At 34.2% G+C, this 15,546-nt stretch overlaps 1 protein-coding gene across 3 annotated transcripts in view; it reads left to right on the forward strand.

The window, feature by feature from the left end:
• Nucleotides 1-328: 328 nt before the first annotated feature.
• Nucleotides 329-15,546, forward strand: part of LOC114335594 (serine protease inhibitor 88Ea) — a 164,680-nt gene continuing 149,462 nt past the window's right edge. For all 3 annotated transcript variants that reach the window (XM_028285846.2, XM_028285844.2, XM_050644098.1), the window contains exon 1: nucleotides 329-478. The gene's annotated coding sequence lies outside the window, so the exon portion shown is untranslated. The remainder of the gene's footprint in view (nucleotides 479-15,546) is intronic.

A 15,546-nucleotide genomic window follows, 5' to 3' on the forward strand; every position in this document is an offset into this window, starting at 1 on the left:
ACGATGTGTGGTTTTAACAAGAGGGGCCAAATGCCATACAGTTTCTGTGATCAGAATTGGTCCTCTAGATCGACAACCATCCCTGCATTGAAGGAAGACATTCAACTCTGCAAAGCTGTGGAGGCTATTTGCTGATGAGCTATTCCATATAACCCTTTCCTATGTACCTACCTAATTTATGATTCCATAACAAAAATACAATCTAAAGAAAAAAACAGTGTTTTCTATTCAATTCAATCTTGCCTAAATTTTGGGACAGCCTTTATAAAAATTTAAATAGTACTATACAAACATTGTTGTGATTCGTCGCATCAATGTGAATCGACGAATAGTAGTACTTAAACCTGTTTGGTTCAATTTCAGTAACGTTAGTCACACCGCAGAGGTTAAAGGTATGAAGTGCTAGGTAGATAGTTGGAAAAAAGTGTTCTGGTATATTTTGTGATTCTATAGTATTAGTTAGACAAGAAGTAAATAGGTTAGTACATTAATTTATTGTTTATCTTTTATGGGTTTTGAGGTTTGATTGTTGCTACTCTTTATATTGTTCTACAAATCTAAATTCATGAAAACCAATTCACTGTTAAGAATGAATGAATAGGTAGGTAAGTATAAATTGAAAAATAAGATGACTGGTTACAAGGTTGACAACAAAAAAAACGTAAATACACGATTTTAGAATAAATAATTAATCTGTTCAATATGCAGTTTATAGTTTAACATAAGAAAAAAATATACATATTACATATAGATACAGATTAAAAAAAATCTAAAAGTTTAAATGTTATTTAATTTTAAATAATGACTGGTTGATTTGTGGTTTTTGATCCTTTTGGAATATTCTTTGTATAACTCGAAAATTTCAACATTAATGAACTACAGGAAATAAGTAAACGCATTTTTATAAATAAATTTTATCAATGCTCTATCTACCTATGTCACAATAAATACTTTACACTAGGGACATTTATACTCCAGGGTAATAAGCTAGAAATAGACCATGTTCGAAACACTCAAAGATCCAGGTAGCTAACTACGTTTTTAGTTATTGTATACCTATAGGATGAAAACCTACCTGTTTCCTGTCTAGAGTTCGCGTCCGTTTTTTAATTATTAACAATTTAGTGCAAAAATTGCGATTTTTTCAATTTTTTGCACCCCATTCAAAAGCTAAATAGTTGACATAAAATTACAAAACTTAATTTTTTAGAACATTAAAAACCCTTGAAATGCCGATTTTTGAAAATTAAAAAGTTAATTTGTTGCTACGCAAATTCCAAAATAAATTAAAATATTTATTTGTTAATAACTTTTACTAAAACTACCTTAGAACTTTAGTGTTTTACCCAAAATTGGGTAGTGGGGTACTTAACAAACCCTCAAAATTTGAGACCTATCCATTAATTACTTTAAGAGTTATTCTAATTGTTTATCCCAGAAACCTTTATTTTGCAATAATATAAGACAGAACAGAATGAAGATAGGGCAATTCTGTGTATGCCAAATGAAAGTAGAATACTGATGTTATCAAAATGCACTAAAAAAAGATTAAAAACTTATCTAATATAGTCAAAAATCCTAATGCCAAATTTGTGAAATTTTGTAGTTTAAAAACATTTAGAATAACTTTAAAAATATTGTCCGTAGAAAAAATCATTTTACATATTAGAAAATCTGGTATTTTACACCAATTTTTTAAAAATGTAGTTCAATTGGTGACTAGTCGTGGTAAGTGAAGGGGGAGCTGGGAGCCGACAAATGCACGAGTTCAAAAACTAAAAAAGGAAACGTAAAACTACTATCATTTTCTATATCTCGGGATCTACTGAATATATTTTGATCGTTCTTTTTTTTTTTAATTTGTATGTAATTTTTCTGTACATTACAAATATGCAATTTGTCTAGACTTTTATTATTTAATAAACAGTCTAATTTGTTTAAACAATTTTTGAAAAAATAAATGTTTCCCAAAAATCCATGATTTTAATCATACTATCGTTTATAATCATAGAAAAAGTTAAGGAATACTTTAATAAATAAATTATTTTCAATAAATAATTATAAAATAAAAATCATTTATTTATTAAAGTGTATGTACTTTAATTTTTTCTATGATTATTAATGATCATTCTATGATTAAAAAAAGAAATTTTTGTAAAAAAAATATTTTTTCAAGAATTGTTTAAACAAATTAGACTGTTAAATAATATATATAATATAATATACAAATTAAAAAAAGAAAGATCAAAACCCATTGAGTTGATCCGGAGATACAGAATAGCTATTTGTATAACAAGGGAGGAAAGTGCTACTTTTCCTCCCGAGAATGAAGTTTACTGCCCGACGCGTAGCAGAGGGCAGTAATCATTCAAGGGAGGAAAAGGCACTTTACTCCCATGTTATACATATGGTTTTTCCACCTTCCTCAAATTAATAACAAGTCATTTTATCATTTTTACTTTATTTATGTAACTAACCAACAAAATTTATTAAAACTAAAACTAACAAGTAGGTACAATATAACTGTCAACTGTCAAATATAAGTCAAATTATTAATGTAAACATTGTTAAGTCAAAATAACAATTTACTGTTTTTTACCATTTTGCAACATACAGGGTATTTTATAAATAAACGTTAAAATGTATAGATACTTACGTAATAGAAAATAGATATTGTACAGGGCATCAATAAGTTATATTTCATGAATGAAATACCATGACGCCACTTTTACTTTTCCTCCCTAGGGAGGAAAAGTACAACTTTGGTACCTACAATCAGGTCCGGAAATGTATACTTTCGGTGTTTTTTTTTCGGTATCTTAACTCGGTGGATTTGTATGTTCCCCCTAGTAATCGTTTGAACTACATTTTTGAAAAATCGTAGAGGGTGCTGTGAAGGTACAATGTTTGTGCAAATTTTTTAAGAATGAGAAATGGCATTAATGAGATTCCTTAATTATTATAAACAAATTAGCTGTGAATTAAAAAAAACATATGGCTAACTTTGGCCCAAATGAACCCAGGCTAAATTTTCTTATTTGAAAATTCGTGTTAATATATTATCTTTTCGAATATATAAAAAGATTGTTTCCACGGACAACATTTTTAAAGTTATTCTAAATGTTTATACCTAAACTATAAAATTTCAAAAATTTGGCATTAGGATTTTTGACTATTAGGTCTCGATCCCGCGTATGAAAAAAAAGTTGATTAATAGCAAGCTGAAAATTTGTTAATAGCTTAAGGGTGTCTAGTCGGATAAACTTTGATATATGGGAACACTGGAACAGGGGCAGTTTTAATTGTGGAACAGGTCAAAAATTTGGAACGGTCAGACCACGAAAACGGCACATTTATTTTGTCCGACAGAATAGACTTAAACTCTCCGAACAGAGATTAAACTCTCATGCAAAAATCAGACTGCTATTTATCACCAGTCATAATTCCTGTCATTTGACATATTCTACATGTTCCACTCATTAAAACGCCCATTTGGTGATAAATAGCAGTCTGATTTTTGCATGAGAGTTTAAGTCTGTTCTGTCGGACAAAATACATGTGCCGTTTTCGTGGTCTGGCCGTTCCAAATTTTTAACCTGTTCCACAATTAAAACTGCCCCTGTTCCAGTGTTCCCATATATCAAAGTTTATCCGACTAGACACCCTTAAGCTATTAACAAATTTTCAGCTTGCTATTAATCAACTTTTTTTTCATACGCGGGATCCAGACCTATATATTAATTATTTTTTTATCTTTTTTTAATACATTTTGATACTATCACTCTTCTACTTTCATTTGGCATACTCAGAATTGCCATATCTTCATTATTTTCTGTCTTATATTATCGAAAAATAAAGGTCTCTGGGACAAACAAATAAAATAACTCTTAAACTAATTAATGGATCGGTCTCAATTTTTGAAGTTTGGTTAAGTACGCCAATACCCAATCACTTATTTTGCAGTTTGCGTAGCAACAAATTAATATTTTAACTTTTAAAAATCGGCATTTTGAAAGTTTTGCCAATGTTCTAAAAAACTGAATTTTGTAATTTTATGTCAACTATTTAGCTTTTGAATGGAGTGCAAAAAATCTAAAAAATCGCCATTTTTGTACTAAATTATTAATAGTTAAAAAACAGAAGCGAACTCTAGGCAGGAAACAGGTAGTTTTTCTTCCTATAGGTCTACAATAACTAAAAAAGTAGTCAGCTACCTGGATCTTTGAGTGTCCCGAGAAAATCCTTATTACTCTGGACTAATAAAGAACTGTACCATGAAGTAAAAACTTCTAGTGTAATTGGTGTTATAGACCAATAATATAAATATTATATTTAATGAAACATTAAATCAAAAATTCAAATGGATTAGAATTGTTGAAAATTGGTCAGAACGAACGTTTTCGGTCCTACCAGACCATCTTTAGCGAACTTTAAAGTCTACTTGCAAAATAACCTCAATACCAAACAGTGGGTATGTTTAATTTACATCTGAGATACTTCAAAGTACAAAATTAAACGGCATGCTGTCGATGGTTAAATACACCCATACCTCGCTTTACGGCCTAGATACGTTCCACAAAACTTACCAGCAAAGCGAAAAGCCTTATAACGAATCAATTAATTATGCCAATACAAATTCATTGTATAAATTCAATAGGATCGGTTCCAAATTTGTTAAATATGTAACATGTAACATACTCCAAAACCAACAAAAATCTATAAACAAAAGTGAACCTATGCACCCTATCTATGCACCCATTTTTTTAAATGGCTTTAATCTGAAGAACGGTGAAGAAATGGTAACCTGCAGATGCCTGCCGTCATCATTTTTCGCTGGTAAGGATGGACCTGGCTTTGTCCAACGTTATTTGTGTTGACATGTCTATGTATTTCGTTCTTCAATTATTTATAAAAGCTAATTCCTCGCGAAACTTTTGCGCTACGTTCGACGTCAGTATCGTTTTCAAGGGGGATATTTATTCCTTGTTCGAAATAGGAAAAGCTCTCGACAAATTTTTTGATGTTAGCTGTTTGTAAACAACAGGCTCTGCCTTTTCATCAAATGCCAGTTCTGTTTACAACTGAATAAGTTCTTCATACGAAGCGGGTTCCCTATCAGCTTCAAGTAGATCAAGCACATCTCGTTCGTTCAAACCTTCAAAGCCGAGAATATATGCTAAATCCAAAATGTTTGGCCTAATTTCAGGAAGGATATTAACTTCTGCTTTAGTAGGATGTGTACTTTCACACATTCTGGCCATTTTTTTTTTCAAAATGGTTCATTGTTGTTAATTTTAATTCCTTCTATAATTCACTGATGTTATCAGCAGTATCCCGGATGTTATAGTTTTTCCAAAATGTTTTAATTGAAGATTGACCATCGGTTTACTTTATAAGTTGTCGAAAAGTTCGGCGTAGGTAATATGCCTTCTTCTTCTAAAGGTGTCTATCTTTTAGTGATGTTGGCGACCACATTAACCCATCTTATTCTATTTACAGCTACTCTAAATAGATCAGGTGACGTTAGGTGACCAAGCCTTGTTGCTTAAGTTATTGTCTCGCAAATATTTTTTCACTTTTGTAGATACAAAAGTGATTTTGAACCAATTCTCAAAAATAGCTTTAGTCCTCCAAGCTTCCTTGTTGGATCTCCATATGACAGGTAATTGATTTTTATTTAGTACTTTAAAGGGCCTTGGATTTTCGGAAAAATATATTTTTTTGTTTTTCCTTGGGTTTGTATGACTGCGGACCTTAGGATCCATTCGTCCATCTAACCGATTTTGCTAATTTTTACATAATTTTAACTAATCTATGTTTGTTTTCCTTCCCTATTAATAATTATAATATCATATCATCCAGATTTAGCCATACGGCTCACACTCCCTCTAAGGGGAAAATTGACTCATCCCAGATACCTACGGTATCAAAAGGATTGAGCTCTGGTGGGACTCTTTCCGTGTTATCGAGCCCTAGGTGACTTGGTATGCAGGTGTATCTCCCAAAAATTTTCGTACACATGTGGCCGTTGCGAGTAGCACTGCTTTCTGCATGGTCTTATAAAGATGTTCATTAAGACCTAGCTTTTTTATGCTTTCGAGGAGGGTCTTCGGGATGACTCCAGTAGTAGACATAATAATCGGTATCGTCTGGGTACTTTGCATTCTCCATTGTCTCCGTATTTGAATTTCCAGATCTCTGTACTTGGCGATCTTTTCAGTAAATTTAGTACGTAGATTATTGTTGTTAGGAATCGCCACATCAATGAGGGTTGTTTGTCTCGTTAATTTATTGACTAATACGAGATCTGGTCTATTATGCGCCACTGTTTGGTCTGTGAGCACAGTGCGGTCCCAGTATAGCTTGTAGTTGCTATCCTCAAGCATACTCTCAGGGACGTATTGATAATATGGGAGATGGTCCGTTTGGAGAAGTCCCAGCTTAATAGCTATCTCCTGATGAAGGATTTTTCCCACTGCGTCATGCCGTTCCTTGTACTCAGTTGCAGCAAATGCCTGGCAGCCCCCTGTAAGATGTTGGATGGTTTCTTGGGCTTGACATCCATATCGGCATCTGTCGTTTTGAACATGAGGGTCTTTGATGATATATTTCAGGTAATTTCTGGTTGGTATAACCTGATCCTGAATAGCCAGTAATGAACCCTCCGTTTCAGGGAACATCTTTCCTGAAGTCAACCAGTAGTTCGACGCTATATTGTCGACATAATCTTGGCTGACCTCATTGGGATGTCGCCCGTGCAGAGGTTTACCCATCCAGGCGCGCACTTTTTCGTCCTTAGTAAGGTGGTTTATGCGCAGTTCTGCTTCCCTCAGTTTTATCGGTGTTGTGTCATCTACTGCGCAGATAGCGCGATGTAGAGTAGATGTTTCAGCCTGCATCTGAAAATAAGATCTTAAATTAGCAATTTGTTTGTCTAATTGCTCACTTATATCCATAAGTCCTCTTCCTCCTAAATTCCGTGGTAATGTCGTTCTTTCTACTGCACTTTTTGGATGGTGTTTTTGTGCCTTTGTGAGGTGATTTCTTACTTTTCGCTGAAGATTTTCTATATCTGTTTTTGTCCACTTAACAATACGAAATGAATAGCTAAGCGCGGAACAAGTGTAGGTGTGTAGTGCCTTAAACAAATTTTTACTGTTAAGCTGTGAACGAAGCAGCTGTTTTATCCTTCGTATAAACTCAGTAGTTATTTCAGTTTTCATTTGCTTATGGTCAATTTTCCGCGCCTGCTTTACTCCAAGATATTTGTATATATCGTTTTCACCCATGGCCTCGATGTTCTGGCCATTTTTCATATCGAATCCTCCGGGCTGTACTTTTCCTCTGACTATATTTAAAATACGGCACTTGTCTAGTCCAAAGTGCATATTAATATCATTAGAGAATGTTTCTACTGTTTCTAGCATCTCTTCTAGATTGTCTCGAGTAGAAGCCATCAATTTCAAATCATCCATATACAACAGATGATTAAGCTTCGCTACTACAGTATTGTTGTTTTTAATGCTAAAACCTGAGTCAGTGGAGTTTAATAGCTGTGATAGAGGGTTCATAGCCAAACAGAACCACAATGGACTCAGCGAGTCTCCTTGAAACAGGCCCCGGTTGATTGCGATATTTTCCGTTTCGATATTGTTTTCACCAGGTATTTGGAGGCGAATTTTAGTCTTCCAACTTGCCATTATATGCCTTAAAAAAGTCACTATGTTATCATCGACTTTGTATATTCTCAATATATCTATAAGCCATTCATGCGGCACTAAATCAAAGGCCTTTTTGTAGTCAATAAAGGCAGTAAAGAGGTTCCTTTTTTTGGTGAATGCCTGGTTAGAAATTACTGAGTCGATGATCAGTTGTTCTTTGCAACCCATAGAACCCTTACCGCATCCTTTCTGTTGAGGCTCTATGATATTGTTTACAGCACAGTGTTGGTAGATACGCCGGGTTATACAGGATGTGACCAATTTATACAGAGTTGGAAGACATGTAATTGGGCGGTACTTGGCTGGATCTTGGGTGTTATTTTGATCCTTGGGTATTAAATAAGTAGTTCCCTGCGTTAGAAATGATGGTAATTCCTGCGGATTAGAAATAACATGATTGATTAATGCTGATAAGCACTCATGAATACTCCAAAACTTTTTAAGCCAGAAGTTCTGAACTCCGTCTGGTCCAGGAGATTTCCAGTTATGAAGCTCTTTGATGACATTTGAGACTTCTTCAGTCGTGAGTGGTTCGTAGTTAGCAGTGAGGTAGTCGTGACAGTTGTGCGTCGTATCTTCTATCCAGCCAGCATTGTTGTTAAAAGCAGCTGGTGTGGAAAGTTGATTTTCCCAAAACTCATGAATATCTTCTTGGCTTGGGTAAGACTTGTCGACACTTTCTACGGTGGAATTGAGTTTTCGGTAAAACGCCTTCTCAGAGTTCTCAAAAAGTGCATTGTCACATTTTCGGTTGTTACTAACTTTATACCTTCTTAATCGTACTGAATAGACGGAGAGTTTTTGTTTTAATGTATCCAGACACTGTTGGGCTGTGTTATTTTCTGGATCGTATCTCGAGTGTCTTGCAGTGCTCCGCATTATTTCTTCAGCTCTCTTAATGACCTTTCTACTTGTTACACCTCTTATATATTCTGTAACTTGACCAATATCCCTACGCAGTAATTCAATTTTTCCGAGAAGTCTTTTTTCCCTGGGTGCAATTCTGTTACCATTCCTTCCGTTATTAGTACTCCGTCGTGTTCTGATCTTAACGCCCATTACATTAGCAATTGCTGTTGCTGCACAGTAGATTAGCATATGCAGATATTCCAATGTGTGGGCTTCTACGACATAATTGGGTAGGACTTCAGTGTTCACAATTTGTAACAGTGCACCTAGTTTCTTACAAGAGTTCATTCGTGGTAGCGGTGGTCTGCTAAGTGGATTTGTTCCATTAAACTCTTGTACGGCACGAGCCATTTCGTTTGCTAGACTATCGCGCAACTCGTTGTTTTCCTGCTGTGTATTGTCAGGTTGAGTTTCTGGTATGGGAATCTCAGGAATCTGCTCATCAAGGATGTCATTAGGGACTTGATCTAAAACTAGTCCTTGGTTGTTAACCTCCCGTTCGACTTCGCTTTTGATCGTATTGCGTCTAGCCTCTGGGATAAGGTTGTTTCTTATGATTACCCGGTATTGATCTGATGCTCTTTGCTCCGATACTTGAATATCTGGGTACTCCCTGCAAAATTCGGCATACAGCTGTTGTCTGTAGCCAATCGTTTCTTGATCGAGGTTTGTCACCTTGTAATAGAAGCACAAAATCCTTTTGTTAATGGACCCAGTCCATTTCATGCGCTGCCTCGGTCGTCCCGCTTGAGTGAGCGCCGACTGATGTTCCAGCGCAGCACCTTCAGCGGGTGGAGCTCTTGCTGTTGTTTGGCTCGCTTGTGGTTGTTGTTGTTGTTGTTGGGCTGTAGCTGATTGTATGACAGGGGCCCGCCTCCTCAACACCCTGCCACCGACGTCCCGCATGCTGTCACGTCCAGCGCCGGCTCCAGACGTGCCCTGGCGATCCCCAGGCAGCGATCCTAAACATAAATCATAATTCTCCATATTAATGGGTTTGCATTTTATACCTACTGTCAGGTGTCAGTTTTTGTTCCACGGCAAGTATCCTTGCTACTCTCTGGGTACTGGCGCTACGAATACCCAGAAAGCATCCCCCATTCGCAGGGGGTCGTGCCTGATAGAAGAACTGACAAAAAACTCCCACAGGTCATATCATTATTATTATTATTATTATTATACATTAACATTTTTTACTTTTCATTATATTATTCATTTTTTATATTCAATTATTTTTTTTCCTTTTTTTGTGACAAATATATTTAAAGTAGCTTTAGCTTAAAATGACCCGCGGCATTTGCACCAACCAGCAAAATTAATCGTTTTTAGACATCTTATAACCATATGATATGCAGTTTTTTCAGCTTTTAAAATGTATGTGCGATCGGTCATTCGCTTGCAATAAAATCCTGTCACAGCATAATAAACTAGACCCTTGTTTAACAAACTAGTTTGGCGTACGCGAGAAAGGACAAACTAGTTTGGCCTAGGCCATACTAGTTTATCCTAACGCCCTTAGAACAAACTAGTTTGTCCTGAAATCGGGTTTGGCCGATAACATATACATACTTCCATAAAAAAATATTTAAAAAATGTGGATTTGTCGTTCTAGGTGCTGCTTTTTTGCCCCTAGTATATTTTTAACGTACAATCCTATTTAACGAGTATTGAAAATAAATAATTTTAATTTTAAACAGAATTGTATTAATATTATATAAAACCAGTATACAATTATAATAAATATATAACAACAATCCTGATTTAGAATATAACAGCAAATAATTGCGACTGTCAAACCCGTAATAATATTCTGTTTGCATAAGTTTGTGGCTTTTTACATTTAAGGCTGTTCGACAAATATTTGAAAAATGGATATCCGAATAAAACTTGTATGCGTATTACATACAGAGTGGGCCAAAGAAAACAGTCCACCTCGATATTTGGCAGTATTTATTAGATTTTAAGGAAATGAAGAAACAGGTCGAATTTTGATCTAAGGGGGACACCTTTTTACGGTACATACATCTATCATTTGTAAACCCCCTCCCATACATTTACCCCACCCCTTATTTTTAAATAGGGAATAGGGATCGTGTGCTACCTCATTTGAAAGGTTATTCAATTCTCTATTCAGGAATATAAACATTGACATAATTATTTATACAGGGTTTCCAAGAAAAATTATTTTGAATTAAATTAATTTACACAAAAAGAAGAATGTATGCAATTTATTTAACTCAAAATACATTCTACTACTGACAGAAAATAGAGAAAAATATCCATTTGGCAAATAAATATTGTTTTTCGCTTAAATTCAATATTCAACCTACCAAGAAGCAGATGGGTGGCAGCTTTAACATTGAAATTAAGCTAAAAGCAATGTTTATTTCTCAAAAAACATTTTTTTCTGTTTTGTGACAGCAGTAGAATGTATTTTGAATTAAATAAATTACATAGAGGAAAGGCGCCAATTATGGAATACCATTTTGTTTTGGGGACATAAAAAAATAACTATATAGAAATGAAAACAGTTTAATGTTATGACAAATCAGTCAAACATTTACATATCGTAATTAAAGAATTCTATGAAATATCTTAATTAACAAAAAAAAAAAATAAGCAAAAAACAAAATCACATTTTAGTATCCAAATATGGAATAGGTACCCATATATGGAATACAAGCATAAATCAACATATATCAATAACAAAAACAAACATAACATATATGAGATCAAATAAATTTAAATAAAAACGTTGTGAAAAATAAAAGAATACTTAATTCACTTGCAAAAATCACAGATCCATGTATCAAACTCTGGACCAGCACAATCATTACACTGAATCCGCTATTCCATAATTAGGCACCAGCGACTGTCCATATTTGGATTTGTACATTAGTTCAAACTAGTATCAACATGTTTTCAAGTCGTAATGTTTTAACTACAGAAGGTCATAAAATATCAAAATAAAGGTACTATTGATATACGCAATAGCATAACAAGTCTGTATTCATGCATAATAACCAATAATACTCGTTGAATATATTTACCTTTGAAATTTTCTGCGAGACGAGAAAACAAAACGCGCCTGTCAGACACGTATCGTTCGCGCATCTGACACAGAAGTGTGAATACGATAATAAAGAGAGCGACTGAAATAGAGGATGGTCTTGTAGTGCGCTTCCAACTTATATTTTCGGAGAAATCAAGGAATTCCATATTAGGGCACTATTCCATATTTGGTTACTTTCCTTTACATTCTTCTTTTTGTGTAATTAATTTAAATGAAATATTTTTTTCTTGAACACCCTGTATAAATATATATGTTAATTTTTATATTACTGAATAGAGAATTGAATAACCTTTTAAATTAGCCAGCACACGACCTCTATTCCCTATTTAAAAATAAGGGGTGGGGGAAGTGGAAGGGAGGGGGTTGAGAAATTACAAATGTATGTATCGTAAAAATGTGTCCCCCTTAGATCAAAAATCGACCTGTTTCGTCATTTCCTTAAAATATAATAAATACTGCCAAATATCGAGGTGGACTGTTTTCTTTGGCCCACTCTGTATACATAAGTATGACAAAAACAGATTTTGTAGATTGTCCGGTGAAAAAATCGAATGTCTGTAAAAATGATTGGGGTAAAAATTTCAATTTATTTGTAGGTACTTGGACTTTTATAGAAGTGTAAATCGTTTATAAACCCGTTATAACTGTTTATTGTTTTATCTTTCTACAGCTCAACAAACTGCATTCTACATTCGTATCATTGGCAATGTTATCGCTAAAACATACCAAATGTTTCAATAGGCATTCAAAAGAAAATAAATAGTTGTTCTAAATAACAATATCCTCATTGACTTTTTTATTCATTAGTATTATATTATATTCATTACTAGTATAGTACGAGCGACAAATTTAATATATAGTGAGGGGCAAAATTATGGAATAAATTAATTTTTCCAGTGACGTCATCCATCTGGGAGTCATGACGAAATCACAAAAATCACTATAATAATTTTTTGCTTAAATGTGTTTAACTCCAGATGAAAAATTTGGTTCTTAGTTTTAACTAGCTGTATAAGATTAATAAAGCAAAGGCAAAAAGTGCATTCTTTACTATGAGCTCTGTGTGCAAGAGCCATGACCTCACCTTAGAAACAAAAATAAGGCTCCTTAAATGTTACGTGTACTCAGTACTTCTATGCGGAGTAGAAAGGTGAACATTGAAGGCGGAATCTCTGTCAAAACTTCAGGCTTTTGAGCTATGGTTGTACAAAAGGACCCTGAAGATACCGTGGACAGACAAAGTCACCAATGAAGAAGTGTTACGGAGGATGAACACAACCGCATATTTGGTCAACATCGTGAACAGCTGCAGTACTTGGGACATATAATAAGAAATCAAGGTAAATACGAGCTACTCCAATGCATTTTGCAAGGTAAGATTTAAAGAAAAAGGGCCCCAAGACGAAGAAGAATATCGATTGCTAACCTGAGAGCATGGTATAGAAGGACCTCAACACAACTATTCCGTATAGCAACCAACAAAATCATCAGAGCCAGAATGATCGCCTTGTCGTCTACGTTTTCTTATTTCTGTGGGGGTTCATTCTAACACTTTTTTGGGAGTCTTCTTCCCTCCATTCGTCTTACGTGTCTGTACCATACTAGCTGTTCGATGTCATTTATGATTATTCTTTCTATTCCCATTTGTTATTCAATGTCTTCGTTTCTTATGTGTTCTATTCTAGATCTTCTAGTCTGACCTCCTCCAAAAATCCATCTCACTAGCTAGTAATTTAGCGTTGTACCTACTTCTTGGTTAATAATTGCCAGACGTCAGCTCCATAGATTAATAATACTGGTTTATATAGTCCTGTCGCCAGGGGGGGTACAACGGCCTCGTTAATTCAGATGGACTTACTCAAGTTTTTTTTATGTATTTTGACCCGTAGAACACGAATTTTTTGGGTAACAGTTGATCCGGATGTCGATAAGATTGTTATAGACCAAGAACTTGAGGAATCAAATAACAGCGATTTTTGGCAAAACAAAACAATATTTTGTATTTTTTGGGCCATTTTAAGTAAAAAATATTTCTACAAGTTTTTTCGTAGGATGCACAGTTTTCGAGATAAACGCGGTTGAACTTTAAAAAAATCGAAAAATTGCAATTTTTGAACCCGAATAACTTTTGATTAAAAAATAAAATAGCAAGTCTGCTTACCGCATTTGAAAGTTTAAGTCAAATTATATCGGTTTTGATTATTTGCATTGGTAAAAATTTATTTTTTTATTGTTTAACAAAGCTATAAACACGTAGGGTTTCCCGTGCTTTTACATGCGTTTTAACGCATGTAACGTAGAAATAGTCTTGATTGCACTAGTACCTATTCTACCTACTCGTTCGATTTTAAATGAGAAATCATAGAAACATCACTCACGCACTAGTTGTTTGTAGCTTTGTTTAGCAATAACACAATAAATTTTTAGCAATGCAAATAATCAAAACCGACATAATTTGACTTGAACTTTCAAAGGCGCTAAGCAGAATTGCTATTTTATTTTTTAATCAAAAGTTATTCGGGTTTAAAAATTGCAGTTTTTCGATTTTTTGAAAGTTCAACCGCGTTTATCTCGAAAACTGTGCATCCTACTAAAAAACTTGTAGAAATATTTTTTGCTTAAAATGACCCAAAAAATACAAAATATTGTTTTGTTTTGCCAAAAATCGCTGTTATTTGATTCCTCAAGTTCTTGGTCTATAACAATCTTATCGACATCCGGATCAACTGTTACCCAAAAAATTCGTGTTCTACGGGTCAAAATACATAAAAAAAATTTGGGTAAGTCCATCTGAATTAACGAGGCCGTTGTACCCCCCCTGGCGACAGGACTAATATATTTTGTTGTAAAATTGGTTTTTTATTATATGTCCTAACATTTTCTGCCACAGTACCGAACTCCGGGCTCCTATCACCTGTCTTCCCTTTACTATCCTTACAGAAGATTAAACGTAGGTATATTATATTTATAGAACTTTGCGATAATACATTAATTATAAATTTAAATAGAAAGTTACATAAATATTCAGCGTTTGAGAAAAGTGAAGAGCAACATAAAAAAAAATCTTTTTCCGAAAATCGGTCAGGAATTTAGACATTTTTGACACAATTTTTGAAAGAAACGTTCGGCATTTCCTTATATTTAAAACGTTGCCTGGGAACGAAAAATAAATGTGCGGAATAGTATATTGTACAACAAGTGAGAAAAAAGACATATTTCTCACGAGCGCAGAAGTTTGTTGGTACGAACCGAGGCACGAGGCGAGGGCCGAAAATCAAGCGAAGGAGAAATATGTCATTTTCTCATGTGATGTACACTGTACTTTTTCTATGGACTTTTCGACTTTTCTCACTGCGTGAGGAATTGTTCGTTTTGAATGTATGTAAGTAGTGAAAGAAGTTTCATATTGTATAGCATCCATAGAAAAATGTTGTTTCCTTACTGTAAGAAATAGTATATTGTACAAGTGAGAAAAAATACATATTTCTCACGAGCGCGGAAGTTTGTTCGCGCAAATCAAGCGAAGGAGAAATATGTCATTTTCTCATGTGTTGTACACTGTACTTTTTCTATATATGCGGTTTTGTAGAGAGTTAAAACTTCAAAATTAATAATTTAGGTGCTTTTAGGTATATTATTTAGTTAAGGAGATTTCGAATATAAAATAAAATACAGAGTGTTCCATTAAAAAACAACAACAAATTTGGTCTGCCACTAGGTTATCGAACACCCTGTAATATTCTAACTAATTTTGTAATGTGAATCTCAAAGTTGTCTACAATTTTTGTTATTAATTTTTACTGCTATCTGTTACTATAGCGGATCTATTGAGCTTGACCCCAC

Source organism: Diabrotica virgifera, chromosome 2, assembly GCF_917563875.1.
Source record: "Diabrotica virgifera virgifera chromosome 2, PGI_DIABVI_V3a".
Classification (NCBI taxonomy): domain Eukaryota; kingdom Metazoa; phylum Arthropoda; class Insecta; order Coleoptera; family Chrysomelidae; genus Diabrotica; species Diabrotica virgifera.